We start from the raw sequence: 12,543 nt of genomic DNA, 5'->3' as shown, positions 1-12,543 counted from the left end.
CACCTTCCCTGGGCAGCTGTTCCAGTGCTCTGCCATCCTCAACAGAAAAAAAAGTTCTTCCTTGTGTTGATGTGGAACTTCTTGTGTTTTAGTTTATGGCCATTGCTCTTTGCCCCGTTGCTGGGCCCCACTGAAATGAGTCTGGCACCATCCTCTTGGCACCCACCTTTTAAAAAAATTTTTTTAAAAACCCTCATACTTTGAAGGATACGTTTTCAATTGCTTTTACAACAAAATCTTAATTTATTCTTTATCAATCTTCATTCTGGGGCTATCTGCCTGTTTGATTGTATTTTCTGCTTTGAGACGTTCAACAGTGAAATGTCTCATTTTAAAGGTGGTTTGGGGTAAACATTCCCCAGATTTTTAGAAGTCACAAATGTCCACAAATCTTTCTCACTAGTTTGTACTCCCTTGAAGCATGTCTTACTTCTCAGAGCTGCATCTACTACCTTGATTGACCTTGTCTGACTAGATTTGTTCACTTTTTTTCCTTTTCTAGTATTGATCAATGCATAGCCTCTGTTTCAATTGTCTATAGATATCTTAAGAACACACAGGGAGAATGCAATATAAGCAGGAAGAGAGGAAATACACCTTTAATCCTGTATTAAATCCCTTGCTGAAATGTTATGAAGAAAATCAATATTAGGCAAGATCCTCACCAGGGGTAGATTTGTGTAGCTCTGTGAAAGTGAATGAGCTCTGAAAATGTATCCCCACTGAGGGTCTGGCACAATATGTTTTATACAAAGGAGAAACATAGATCTGTTCAGACTGAGCTGTGTAATGTAATTTTATCATAAATTTGGTATCCATAGCATGTTTCAGTTTGTATCCTAAATCGTATTTTGTATGCCTTGCTTCTTAAGTGGGTTGAAGCAATCTCATCCCAGGCCCTCTTACTCTAAATAAAATCCTGCAGCATCATCTTTCTGGCAGGACTGTAGGAGATGAATAGAAGGTAATGAAAACATGAGAGCCTGCCTCAGCTCAGAGCCTGGTTAAGCTTGCTCCTTTCTTGATCTCAAGTGCTTTTGGTCGTTCCCTCCTTGGGATGATTCTCCCACTTCCACCTTTCCATTCAAATTGGTTTAGGTGGTTTCCAGAAGGGAACAGCAGAGCCACAAAGAGTGAGTGCTTGATTTTGGTATTCAATGCCTCACAGTGGAGTGGGTACTTATTATGAAGGGACCCGGCCTCTCAAGTGGAATAAGATGAAGCTTCTGCCCTCTCAAGTGAAAAATCAAGTGTACAGATCAAAATGGTCTATTAATACAGACATTTGTGGCTCTATTTTTTACAATTACAGAATGCCCCATTCATAATTTACGTTTTATCCACAAAGCCCTACACTTTTTACCTCAGGCATCACACCACGGGGACTAGAAAATGAGAAAATAATAGTTTTTTGCATGGTACCTTCTATTTGGATGTGACAGTGAATCCCATTATCTTCTAAAAAGCTTTCTTTGTCATAATTTATTAAAGAACAATATTTATGTTGCAATTCACAATGAGTTTGTAGGGCTTTTTTAATTTGGTGTGCTCTATTGCTGAATGTTCTGTCTGGGTGGGAAATTTTGATACAACTGAGCCATTGAAGACCAGTTTTTATTATAGACCACTTTTAATTTCTTCCATACAAATTTACTCACATTTACATTTCTGTAGAGATGCAGGGCTCAAACGTACTTATATCACAAAACAAAATAGTCTGGTTTAGAGGGAACTTAATTGTTACAACCTCATGATTTGTAGACTGAGGCATAATTTTAAATTTAATTAATAGGTACTTGGGTGTTCAGCACTTTGGAGGAAAGGAGTCATTGATAAACTGAAACTTGAGCACATTTAATTATACCATGACTAATCAGTTGTGTTTGCCATTTCACACCGAGCCTCTGTCACAACTGTTCCAGATAGTCATACTTTACTTCACACGTTGTCATTTAACTGCTTTATACTTTTCTGATTTACTTTGCCACAAGCTGCAGTGTCAGCCCAGACCTGAGTGTGCACTTAGTGTTATAATGCATTTTTAAAGTACGGGATTTTAAGTAGCTTATTGCAATTTTTTTTGTTCAGATAGGAGTGATGCAAACCATGATCCTGAACAGGATGAATAACATCACTGTCCTATGGCCTACAGTTTGAAATAGGGTTTGATTTTATGATAAACACATTTCTGCCATTACAAATAGAATAAAAACAGATTTACAATGCCATGGCATTTTATTAGGAAAATGTGAAAACAACAGTTTTACGATGCTCAGTTTGTGGTCTAGTACATTCCTCAGTGTTATTACAACTCAGAGTACACATTCTCATTCTCTAGGCCAATGTTATTAAAAACACAACTGGGAACACTTTTCAAATGCTGCCAGCATCCCTTTAACAGTACTTCATCAATAGGTGTTCTGGTAGTAATCTTTTTTTTTTTTTTTTTGTGACTACCACTCTCTCTTTGTATTACAGTTTTACCTCCCATCAGGCTCAGCTCCTCAGGAGCAGCTCCTTTGGTCCAAGGTCGAGGATCTACAGTGTTTCTGCAGCTGCAGTTTTGGCAGAGCAACTTCATGGCCCCGTGACCCTCCCTGAGCAGCGGCTGAGAGACAGGACTGTCAATGGCTGGTGCTGACTTCTGCTCAGCTGATAATTTCATAGAATCACAGAACGGTTGGGGTTGGAAGGGGCCTTAAAAACCATCTCATTTCAATCCCCCTGCCATGGGCAGGGACACCTTCCACTAGACCAGGTTTCTCAGAGCCCCATCCAGCCTGGCCTTGAGCACTTCCAGGGATGGAGCAGCCACAACTTCTCTGGGCAACCTGTGCCAGGGCCTCACGACTCTCACAGGGAAGAATTTTTTCCCAATGTCTAATCTCATTCTACTTGCTTTCAGTTTGAAGCCATTACTCCTTTTTGTCTTATTACTATATTCTTTCATAAAAAGTCCCTCTACCTCTTTTTGTAGGGTCAAAATCAAGCTCTGAAATCAAAACCCTGTACTGGAGCCTGGCCCAAAGCTTGCCGCTTGGCACTTCTGGAAACAGAGCCACTGGAATATCTGAACAGACCTCAGGATCCCGACTTCTGATATTCAAGGAAGGTAGGTAAGGTCTCCTAATCTGAATTTTCTTAACTGGAGAGGTCTTGGGTCAAATGCTGATGGCTTTGGAAAGACATAGCTCTAAATTTTGTGATCTTAAGTCAGAGTTTCCAATGGTGAAATAAGTCACTACCTGCACTTTATACAGCAAATTAAAGTGAATTGTGACAGCACTTGCATGATATTTTTGACTTACTTTTTGCCCTCTGGCTTCATTTTATAGTTCCTTGGGCAGCTATACAGCTACAGAAACCCAAAAGGTAATGGATATCCTAAGGAACAAATAATAATCCCCTGCTCTCAGAAGGCTGCTTGAATTGCCTGTGGTTTTTGAAATCTAATACTAAAGATCCAGAGAGCTACCATAACTTTCTTTTCTTTTCTTTTTTTTTTTTTTTTTTTTTTTTTTTTGCATACCTTGGAATCCCATCAATAAGGTCAATAAGGATAAAAGGATAACATCTACAAACTCCCCTTTGTGTCTCCTATGGCAAATTGATATATGTGTCACTCAGATGGGCTCATGATAAGGACAGCCACCCTACTACTGACAATTGTACTGAATTAGCTGTGCTAATTTAATGCTAGTTAACTGCCTAAATAAAAAAGTTAGCAAATATCCTACCATTTGCCAAAAATGGCCAGCCTTCATTCAGTTGGCTTGTTTTAACACCCATACAGAATTCTGAAGCCACAGTCAATCTGCAGCACTTATCAGAGCCCCAAAAGCCTACAGCATAAAAGAAACTAACTCTGAGCACAAGGATTTAAAATGCACTCAATACTGCTCACACTCATTGGGCCACCTATGTGACTTGAGTATTTTCCAAATATATCAGTACAAAATGCTCTAGGCATCCGTTCAGGCCCCAGAAGCCTGTAGAAACTCTTGGATCTTTTGCCAGATCCCAGAAACCTGTAGTTACCCTGGCTGTTTTGTTTTGATGCACGGATTGAATCTTATCCTTTCTACATTGTTTTTCCTGTCTTTGAAAAAAAACATATTAGTATTCAAAGGAAAAGGGAAGACAAGCAAGGAAGAAGAATTTATCTCTTACTGGCTTCTGATGGATCCATCATTTTGATTCCTTTCAGTTGTGTCCATCACTTTCCACTCTTTAAGGAATTTAATCATTTGCACATTTTCCATATGGTCGATGTCAATTTAGGCAGCCCACTGACTAAAAAAAACTTAGCCAAAAGGAAAGGGAATATCTCCTAACCAGATGGCAAAAAAATTATCAATACTAGAGAACTGAAATACTACTTCACGCCTGAAGGACAGGGTACCATCCACAGGAGGCTGGATAAGGTCCAGTCTCTGTATGGGGTAGTCAGAGGGTGAGCTGTCTAAAGCTGAGGCTGAAGAAGAAGATGAGAGGGACAGATGCAGATTTGCTAAGAAATGTTGCTGCAATAGACTGGCAACTGAGAACATGGTTATGATCACAGTTCTACTCACATCTCATAGCCTTGAACCACTGAGGCAGAACAAAGGGGGCCCACACCGTGTCAAATGGTTGAATTAAAAATAAGAGAAATGGTTGCAAGAGTAAAATCATTAAGTCACACTAGTTGATTTCCAATTTTTTACAGTCTAGCTTACGTTTTTGCCATTAAATCAAAATAATTTTTATTTTTCCTGAATGCAATTGCAACACAACCAAGCAGATCAATGTTTTGTAGTGTTTTCCTTTCCCCAGAAGCTTCAGCCAGTCAACAAGATCCATAGTTTTGCCAATTTCATCTCTCTGTGCAGCTTTTATTCTTATACATTCAAGTCAAAGAAATGAAAACAACCGAGCTTCCTTTTGCCCCATAGAGAAAGCAAACATAGGAGGGATTTTACTTTTTTACTTTCTTTTCTCAGGAGCTAGTTGTGAAAGTTGAAAAACTTCAGTGATAAAAGAGAAATATCTTTTAAGGAGTTAAGTGGCCAGTAGGGCAATATCATTTGAACCTCTGGGAATGTACTAGTATTTTGTGTTATGAAAAACAGAAGAGAAATCTTAAAACAGTAACTAAAATAGATCCAACATACCAGAGGTGAGGACCACCAAACTGTCCTGACAAATCTGGCCCAAGGCATACAAAGATGTCTTATAAGGTTTTTGGTTCTATAATATCAGAAAGTTCTAATTTAAGGATTTTTCTCAGACCAATCAAAATGTCATATTTACCAACTAATCATCTGCTGCAGCCAAACTAAAAGTAACATAGCCTGTAATTGCAGCTTTGAAAGATTAATTTAGACACTGTGCACACAGCCTAGGAATGAACTTGTGCTGAAGCAGGTCATTTGTGGTTTGGAAGGTTCATCTAGAGGTCACTGAATACAGGTAACATGAATAATTTACATTTTTTATAGGTAAAAGGAGAAATGGCTTATGCTATATTTAAACCCAATGCTAAACAAAAGGGTCTTTCAAAATTAAATTGGATTTATTGCATGTGGTACAAATTTTAAAGCTAAATTGCTCTCCACATACAAGGGCATAAATCTGATTGAATTCCTAAAGGCACTTTCAGTCTCTGCTACCTAATTCTAAGCCAGTTTTTTTTCATACTTACAATTCAGCTAATCAGATTTCATACGTGACTTCTCTTGTAAACATTTCCTGAGAAAAATTTGTGAAAGATACAGAACAAACAGAATCAGCTGCACAGGGGAAATGCTAGTTCTCTGCTAATATAATTTAAAAATATTTTATAGCATATTTGGTTGTGTTAAGGTTAAAGACCCCAAGTGCTCTCTCAAACGTCCAAGTGCAGCTGCCATTGACTTCACTGGGAATGGTGTTTGTTCATCTGTAGTCAGAGATGAGCCATAAGCATTTGTGTAAAACAAAGTAATCCAAACCTAGCAGTGGTACAAAAAAAAAAAAAAAAAAGAAAAAAAAACAAAAAAGTGATCAATTACACAAGAAAAAATAATTTTAAGGACTTCAAATGTTAGGTAAAGCTATCCTTCCTTGCATAAGAAACTAGAGATAATGAAACTGAGGTGAAACCACTACTGTTTTCCTTTGAATAGAACAAATACTATGACTCCTTGTCATTCATAACTCCCTTAAAATAATATGTACACCACGATTTAGGTCTCAGGATAATTTCCTTCCACACCACCCACATATCTTCAGAAGGTAATTATACTCCAATAATCTGTTTTCAGCTTCTGGGATCTACATATTCCGTAGCTTGCTGCTTTTATGAGAGTCTTTTTCAAAATCTGGGGAGAGGAGAGTGCAGGATAACTGAGAATAACTAATAAGGAGAATATATAAAGATTATAGTTGGTTACAAACTGTTATGACATTAGAAATGGTAATTCACTGACTCTATTTAGCTACAGAAGATGAAAAGAGTGATGTCAATCTATGTAAATCCATAAGAAAAAAGTCAGTTTCCCATTGTCACTGAGGTTAATGGAAGTAGCAAACATTAAGGAAGTCTGTGGAATACTTACTCCAGTAGAGTTGTAGATTTAGCTGGATTCTCTGAGTCCAAGTTATCAAAGTGAATATACTACAGCCCAATCATGATATGATTGCAAATACTCCAGGGACAAATTTTTTCCTTTCCAGCAACTATGCACAATTAGTGAGGTTTATCCTTTCAGTGTCTCAGTAAAATCTCGTAAAGTGCCTAATAAAAATAGGACCTGCTCTGGGTCTTTATCATCTATGGAAATCTTCTGTATCATAATAACAAGCAGCAATTGAAATTGTTTCCATCTTTGGCTTGATTAGTCAAGTACTTTGTCAAACCACAGATGCTCTCCTTTCACCTGTTCTTCACTTTGACACATCTCTCAGTGGCTACGTCAGTGATACTGCTTTTGAGACTGACAGCTGTGAAAAACTGCTTATGTTTCTAGCATCTCTTCCTCTTTGTAAATTTTACAGTGTAAATCTTCAGGAAGTTTGTCAGTCTTAACTGAGCAAGTGTTTTATAGCATAGCTTTAAATGCCAGACCTGGATTTTTTCCTCTGGAGACAAATCCCAACCTCTTTTATTCTTACCCTACCCTTGCCTTTTCTGCTAAGACTAGTGGGGGTGCAAGAGATTTAAATTACTGTGGAAAGTGGCCAAGCATCTCTGAATAAACTCATATAAAAAGCTGTGATTAGCACTTCTGATTAAGGATTCTCAACACTTTTTTTTTTCTGTTTATAAAGCAATGTATGTGTGCTTAATACTGTAATTAAACAAAAGACAAGGACATTGCCCAAAAAATCTTTTAGTCAGGGTTCTGAGCGTGCAGCTGTCTTCTTATGAACACACTGATGAAAGGAAAGGTAGTAGTCAGAAACAAAAGGAAAGCCCAGTACATGAAAGGTGTTTTCTCTGTGGATTGCAAGGCATAGTTCATAAATCAGATAACTGAGGTTTCCCTTCTCAATGACTCTTGAGCTTGGCTGGTGATCACCACATGGCAGAGTTTTCAAGTGCTACATGAGACAGAACTGATTGCATTCTCTACCCAAATGCCATCATTCAAGTATTATTTCTTTGCATTTTGCGGAGAAGTGGCATGTCACTGCTTCTCCTTTGCTTGGCTCCTCTCTTTTCAGTGCAGCCTTTTACACCAGAAAACAAAAAAGAAAAAAATAGGAAAAACAAGAAAAGAAAGAAAATTTTTAAAAAGCCCTGAAAGCATTAGAAAGTGTCCACTTCATAGAATCATACAATAGGCAGGTTGGAAGGGACTTTAAAAATCATCTAGTTCCAGCTTCCCTGCTGTGGACAGGACATCTTTCACTAGGCAACTTGATTAAGCCATATGCAGAAAATAAGGCTCTGTCTTTCCATATTTCTCTCCATTAAAAGCAAAAAACTCCCATTTAAAAAATTCAGTAATTCATTGGCTACATGATCCATTGTGCATTTCTACATGAATGTTGCAGACATTCAATTTATTATTACTTTTTACACATAAGAACTCCAAAATCAAACATATTTTTAGTTTAAAACTGGGGTAGCTTTTCACAGCTTCTTACAAAGGAACAAAATGCCTTTCATTTGAGAGTTGTGGTGGATGATGGCTGAAAAAAAAGCTAGAGGACAGATTCATTAATAGTTACCACATTGATATGATTTGGGACAAAAACTCAATGAAGGCATAAGTCATGCCCATTCTACAGTGCTTAAATTGGCTACTGAATCCTGAATCCAGCCAGATTAATTTTTGGAACATGCAAAAGACCTCTGGACAAACAGATGTCTGAGAAAACTTGAGCCATCCTTCAAGGTACAGGTCTCTGAATGTGTCACCTGAGAGTGCAGCACATTGTAAAACAGAAAAGAAACAAATTATTGCTGTATTAATATGGTTTCTTCTTAACTCTCATGGCCTGACAAAAACCATGGGAGGGTCCTCATGAGGGACTGTCTGCACACCATGAACAAATAATTAAGTAAGGAGGGAGCATTTTAGATCCAGGTAGAAAGAAGGTTTTGTTCATAGTTTTAATGAAAATTAAAGTCACTTGAAATGTGAAATCATGAAAGGTAAATTATTGAATGGCATTTTATTTTTAATAACAACCCTTCTTTCTGCCAAGAGTGTAGAATACTTTGCAAGCAAAATGCCAACCTGTCTCAGTCTTTCAGGATATATTATAGATGCCTTAACCACCTCCTTCAGCAGGAAGGAGAAAAGTTGACTGAACTTATTAGAAATACTCACTGCTGTAATTTGAATCTGTTGCTAGTCCCTTCCAGGTGAAATGGTACAATATCAGAAATGGGAAGGAAAAGAACCAGAATATCAAATAAAGTCAATGACCTGGCAAAGCAATGAAAATAACCACAGAAACTATCCTGTAAGAAGAGTTAAAAAATAAATGTTCTTAACCCTGGTGTGCTACCTAAGGTCAGTGATGACCAGGAGGAAATACAGTGTGCTCTGGTCATCCACAAATAATTGTAGATTAGAAAACCAGCAAGAAAGATGTGCTGGTTGTGGTGACCCAGTAGCATGTCAGTAAAATGGATTAAATTAAGGGATTAAAACTGACTGAGGGAGCATTTAGTAAAAGTTCCTAACAATGTGATCTATTATAGTGTAGAAATACCTCCCAAGAGAAGTGTGGAAACCCATTGTTTGAGTCATATGCAGTTGATCTTGGACAAGACAGTGGAGAATGCTCTCTGAGGAATAATGCTGTACTGGCAGGGATTTGAAGAATGGGCTAAATGATTTTACAAGGCTTTTCCAGCACTTTCTGATGTTATTTTTGGCAAGAGTGTTATGAAAACAAAACAGAAAAATTATTAATGGACCTATCTCTATTCAAAATTTCCTTGAAAAATCCCCTAATATTTTTTTCCTGCATCAATACTGTTAATTTTGCATCATTTTTATATGCTTAAAATTTTGTTTTCTGTTCTCAAGAATATCTCTCTGATTTGAAACAAAACTTTTACTTTAAGTAGAAAATTACTTGTCAATGTGTTATAAAGAGCCTGCTACATAAACCAAAACCAAGGAAGACTTTTAACATAAATTCTTACATCTACAAATGAATTATTGTAGTACTTCATACCAAGAATTTTAATAACACGTAAATACAAGTAAACTGCACCTTTCCTAAAGTTCTCTTTAAAGTTTCTTTCTTTCTTTCTAAAGCTTTTTTTATATCTTTTAAGAAAAGCAGTTCTGCTATAGCAAAATTTCCATCAAAATTAGTTCTGGGATTCCTCAGATGGTTCTGTCTCTAAGCTTCTCAAAAATGGAAGTAAAAGTTTTGTATAGACCTTTCAGTGGCTGCATCTTACTTGGCCTCAATCTGGGAAAAGGTAAGACTGCAGAGGCCACTGTTTCCCTATTTGTCTTGTCCTAATCCTGCACTCTCCTTGGGAATAGGGCTTTTGTGAACTAAGGCAGAGAAGGGGTGGGAACTACCTGTAACTGAATAACTTGTTCCCTCTGAATCCTGTGGAGAGTGGAGAGCTGGCCCACCCAGAACCTGGTCTGTGATTTGGCCTTCACAAACAGATTTCTTATGGCTCCCCTATGACTCCTCTGAAACCATTTCCTCCCCATTCACCCTCACCTCCTGCCCTGAAATAATTTATAAAAAAAAAAAAAAATCCTGAAACATTATAATGTTGGCCCCAAAGGATTAATTCTCTTGGTTTTAAAAGACCAAAGGCCCCTTCACAATAATTTTCAAAAAAAGTAAACATATTCTGTCACAGAGATTGGTCAGATTTGTGTCCTACTTGCTTTCTTAATAGACCAGAAGGTGGTGGTTTCTCACAGAGACAACATCTGCTGCAGTGACAATGAGATGCCGCAGTTTTGGATCCTGTGAGGAGAGAGAATGGCAAAAAAATATTATTACAAACCTGGACCTCAGGAGGCCAGGCACTGGAGCTGACTTCAAAGTATGCCATGGGATATAGAGGGAAGAGGGGAGAAGAAGAAGTTGTTGATTTCCAAGGACGACCTGCTCCAAGGTCAAGAATGGTCCATCTCCATGTGCAGGAGGAAGCCAAGCCAGGAGGTCTGTATGGATGAACAAGGAGCTGCTGACAAAACCCAAATGGAAAAAGGAAGGATTAAGGGGGGAACAAGGTCAGGTGACCTGGGAGGAATATAGTCTCACCTTGCCAGGATGGGTTTAGTGAAGTCACAACCCACCTGGACTGGAACTTGGCAAGGAACGTGAATGGCAAGAAGAAGGACTCCCCCAGATCCTTCATCAGCCAAAGGAGGACCAGGGAAACTGCCTCTGAATGGGGCAGGAAATGGCATGACAGGGGACATTAAGAAGGCTGAATTATAAACTGGCAAGGTCCATGTGCCCACCTCAGTCTCAACAGGTAAAATTTGCCCTGCCAATCCTCTGTGAAAAGTTGTGGCAACTGGGGGAAGTTTCTGAGGACTGGAGAAAAGCAAATGTCACCCCTCTTTTCAAGATGAGCCAGATGGAGCATCCAGAGCACTACAGACTCATCGGCCTCCTCATGATTCCTGGGAAAATGATGGGGTAAACAATCCTGGAAATAATATCTAAACATATGAAAGTCAAGAAGGTGACTAGAGGGAGTCAGAATGAGTATAGACAGAGTTGGGACTCTCCAGCCTGGAGCAGAGAAGGCTCAGGGGAGCCTTACCAATGTTTATAAATAACTGATGGGGCATGTAAAGAAGATGGAGCCAGAATCCCACCCTGTCACTAAGTTCCCCAGAGAAGGGGAAACTGGAACAAACTGAAATACAGGAAACTAAAGAAAGTACTTTTACGGAGAGCGTGCACAACGGTTTGACCTTGGGGGTTGTCAGGTCCCCACCAATCCACTCTATCATTTCCCTCCTCAGCAATGCAGGGGGAAGAAAATCACATGAAAAAGAATTTGGCAGCCAAGTGAAAGGCAGCTTAATGGAGTAAAAGCAAAGGCCACACATGGAAGCAGAGGCAAACAAAAGACTCAGTCTCTGCTTCCCATCAGCAGGCAATGTCTGATGGCCTCGATGCTGTGGGAGCACTGCCCAGCAGTGCCCAAACACTGGCAGGTTCTTTCTGGCTGCCAGTGCAAAGCCCAGCACTGTGAGGGCTGCTACGGGAAAATTGACTCCATCTCAGCCAGACCCAGCTCAAGGGTCATCAAACACTCCTAGATGTTGCCCAGAGGACCTGTGGAGTCTCCACCCCCAAGTTTGGAGTTACTCAAAACTTGACTGGACACGTCCCCAGGCAACCTGGTCTGGTTGACCCTGCTCTGAGCAGGGAGTTGGACCAGGTCATCTCTTGATATGTGTTGCTGTCTCAACTGTGTTTGTGTCTTAGATAGAAAATCCTATTGAGAAATGGTGAATAGATAATCAAGCAGAGTATAATGTTAGTACATACTTCAGCAATAGCTGGAGAGTACGGTAAAACACTTCCTCCCTGCTAAAGAAGAAAAGTATTTAAATGTTTTTCTTTTAATAGAAAACCTCTACAGAATGTGACAGAGGAACTGTTGACTCTATCAAAATGCTTGATTGGTAGAGAAAATACAAAAAGCTGAGTCAGATTCTGCTCTACTTCCATCTTTTTCACACTCTCAAAAGCTTTGGGACAACATTCATTTTGATTTCACTTTCGTGAGGGAAGTCTAAATAATTAGCTGAGCCACGATATACCAAAATCTCTTGCAAAATTTGGTTTCAGATATAGTTTTTCTGGCTGAAGTCAATGCCTCAACCCATTACTCAGGTTAAGTGATTTTTCCATCCTTTAAATAATATTCTTTAGCTATTCAGCAAAGATGAAATCTGAGTTTTTAAACTTCAGCCATCTTTTAATCTGAGTGTTTGTAGATACTGAATTACCTTTGGCAATGGTATCTTTTTGCAAATGAAGAAATTGAGACTTTCATGGCTAAATTTATAAAGTTTTGACCTTTTCCCTGTATTAATTATAACTATTAGATCAACC

This window comes from Haemorhous mexicanus, chromosome 2 (assembly GCF_027477595.1).
Source record: "Haemorhous mexicanus isolate bHaeMex1 chromosome 2, bHaeMex1.pri, whole genome shotgun sequence".
NCBI classification, from domain to species: domain Eukaryota; kingdom Metazoa; phylum Chordata; class Aves; order Passeriformes; family Fringillidae; genus Haemorhous; species Haemorhous mexicanus.
The sequence above is the reverse complement of the archived record's forward strand: the minus strand, read 5'-3'. Positions refer to the sequence as shown.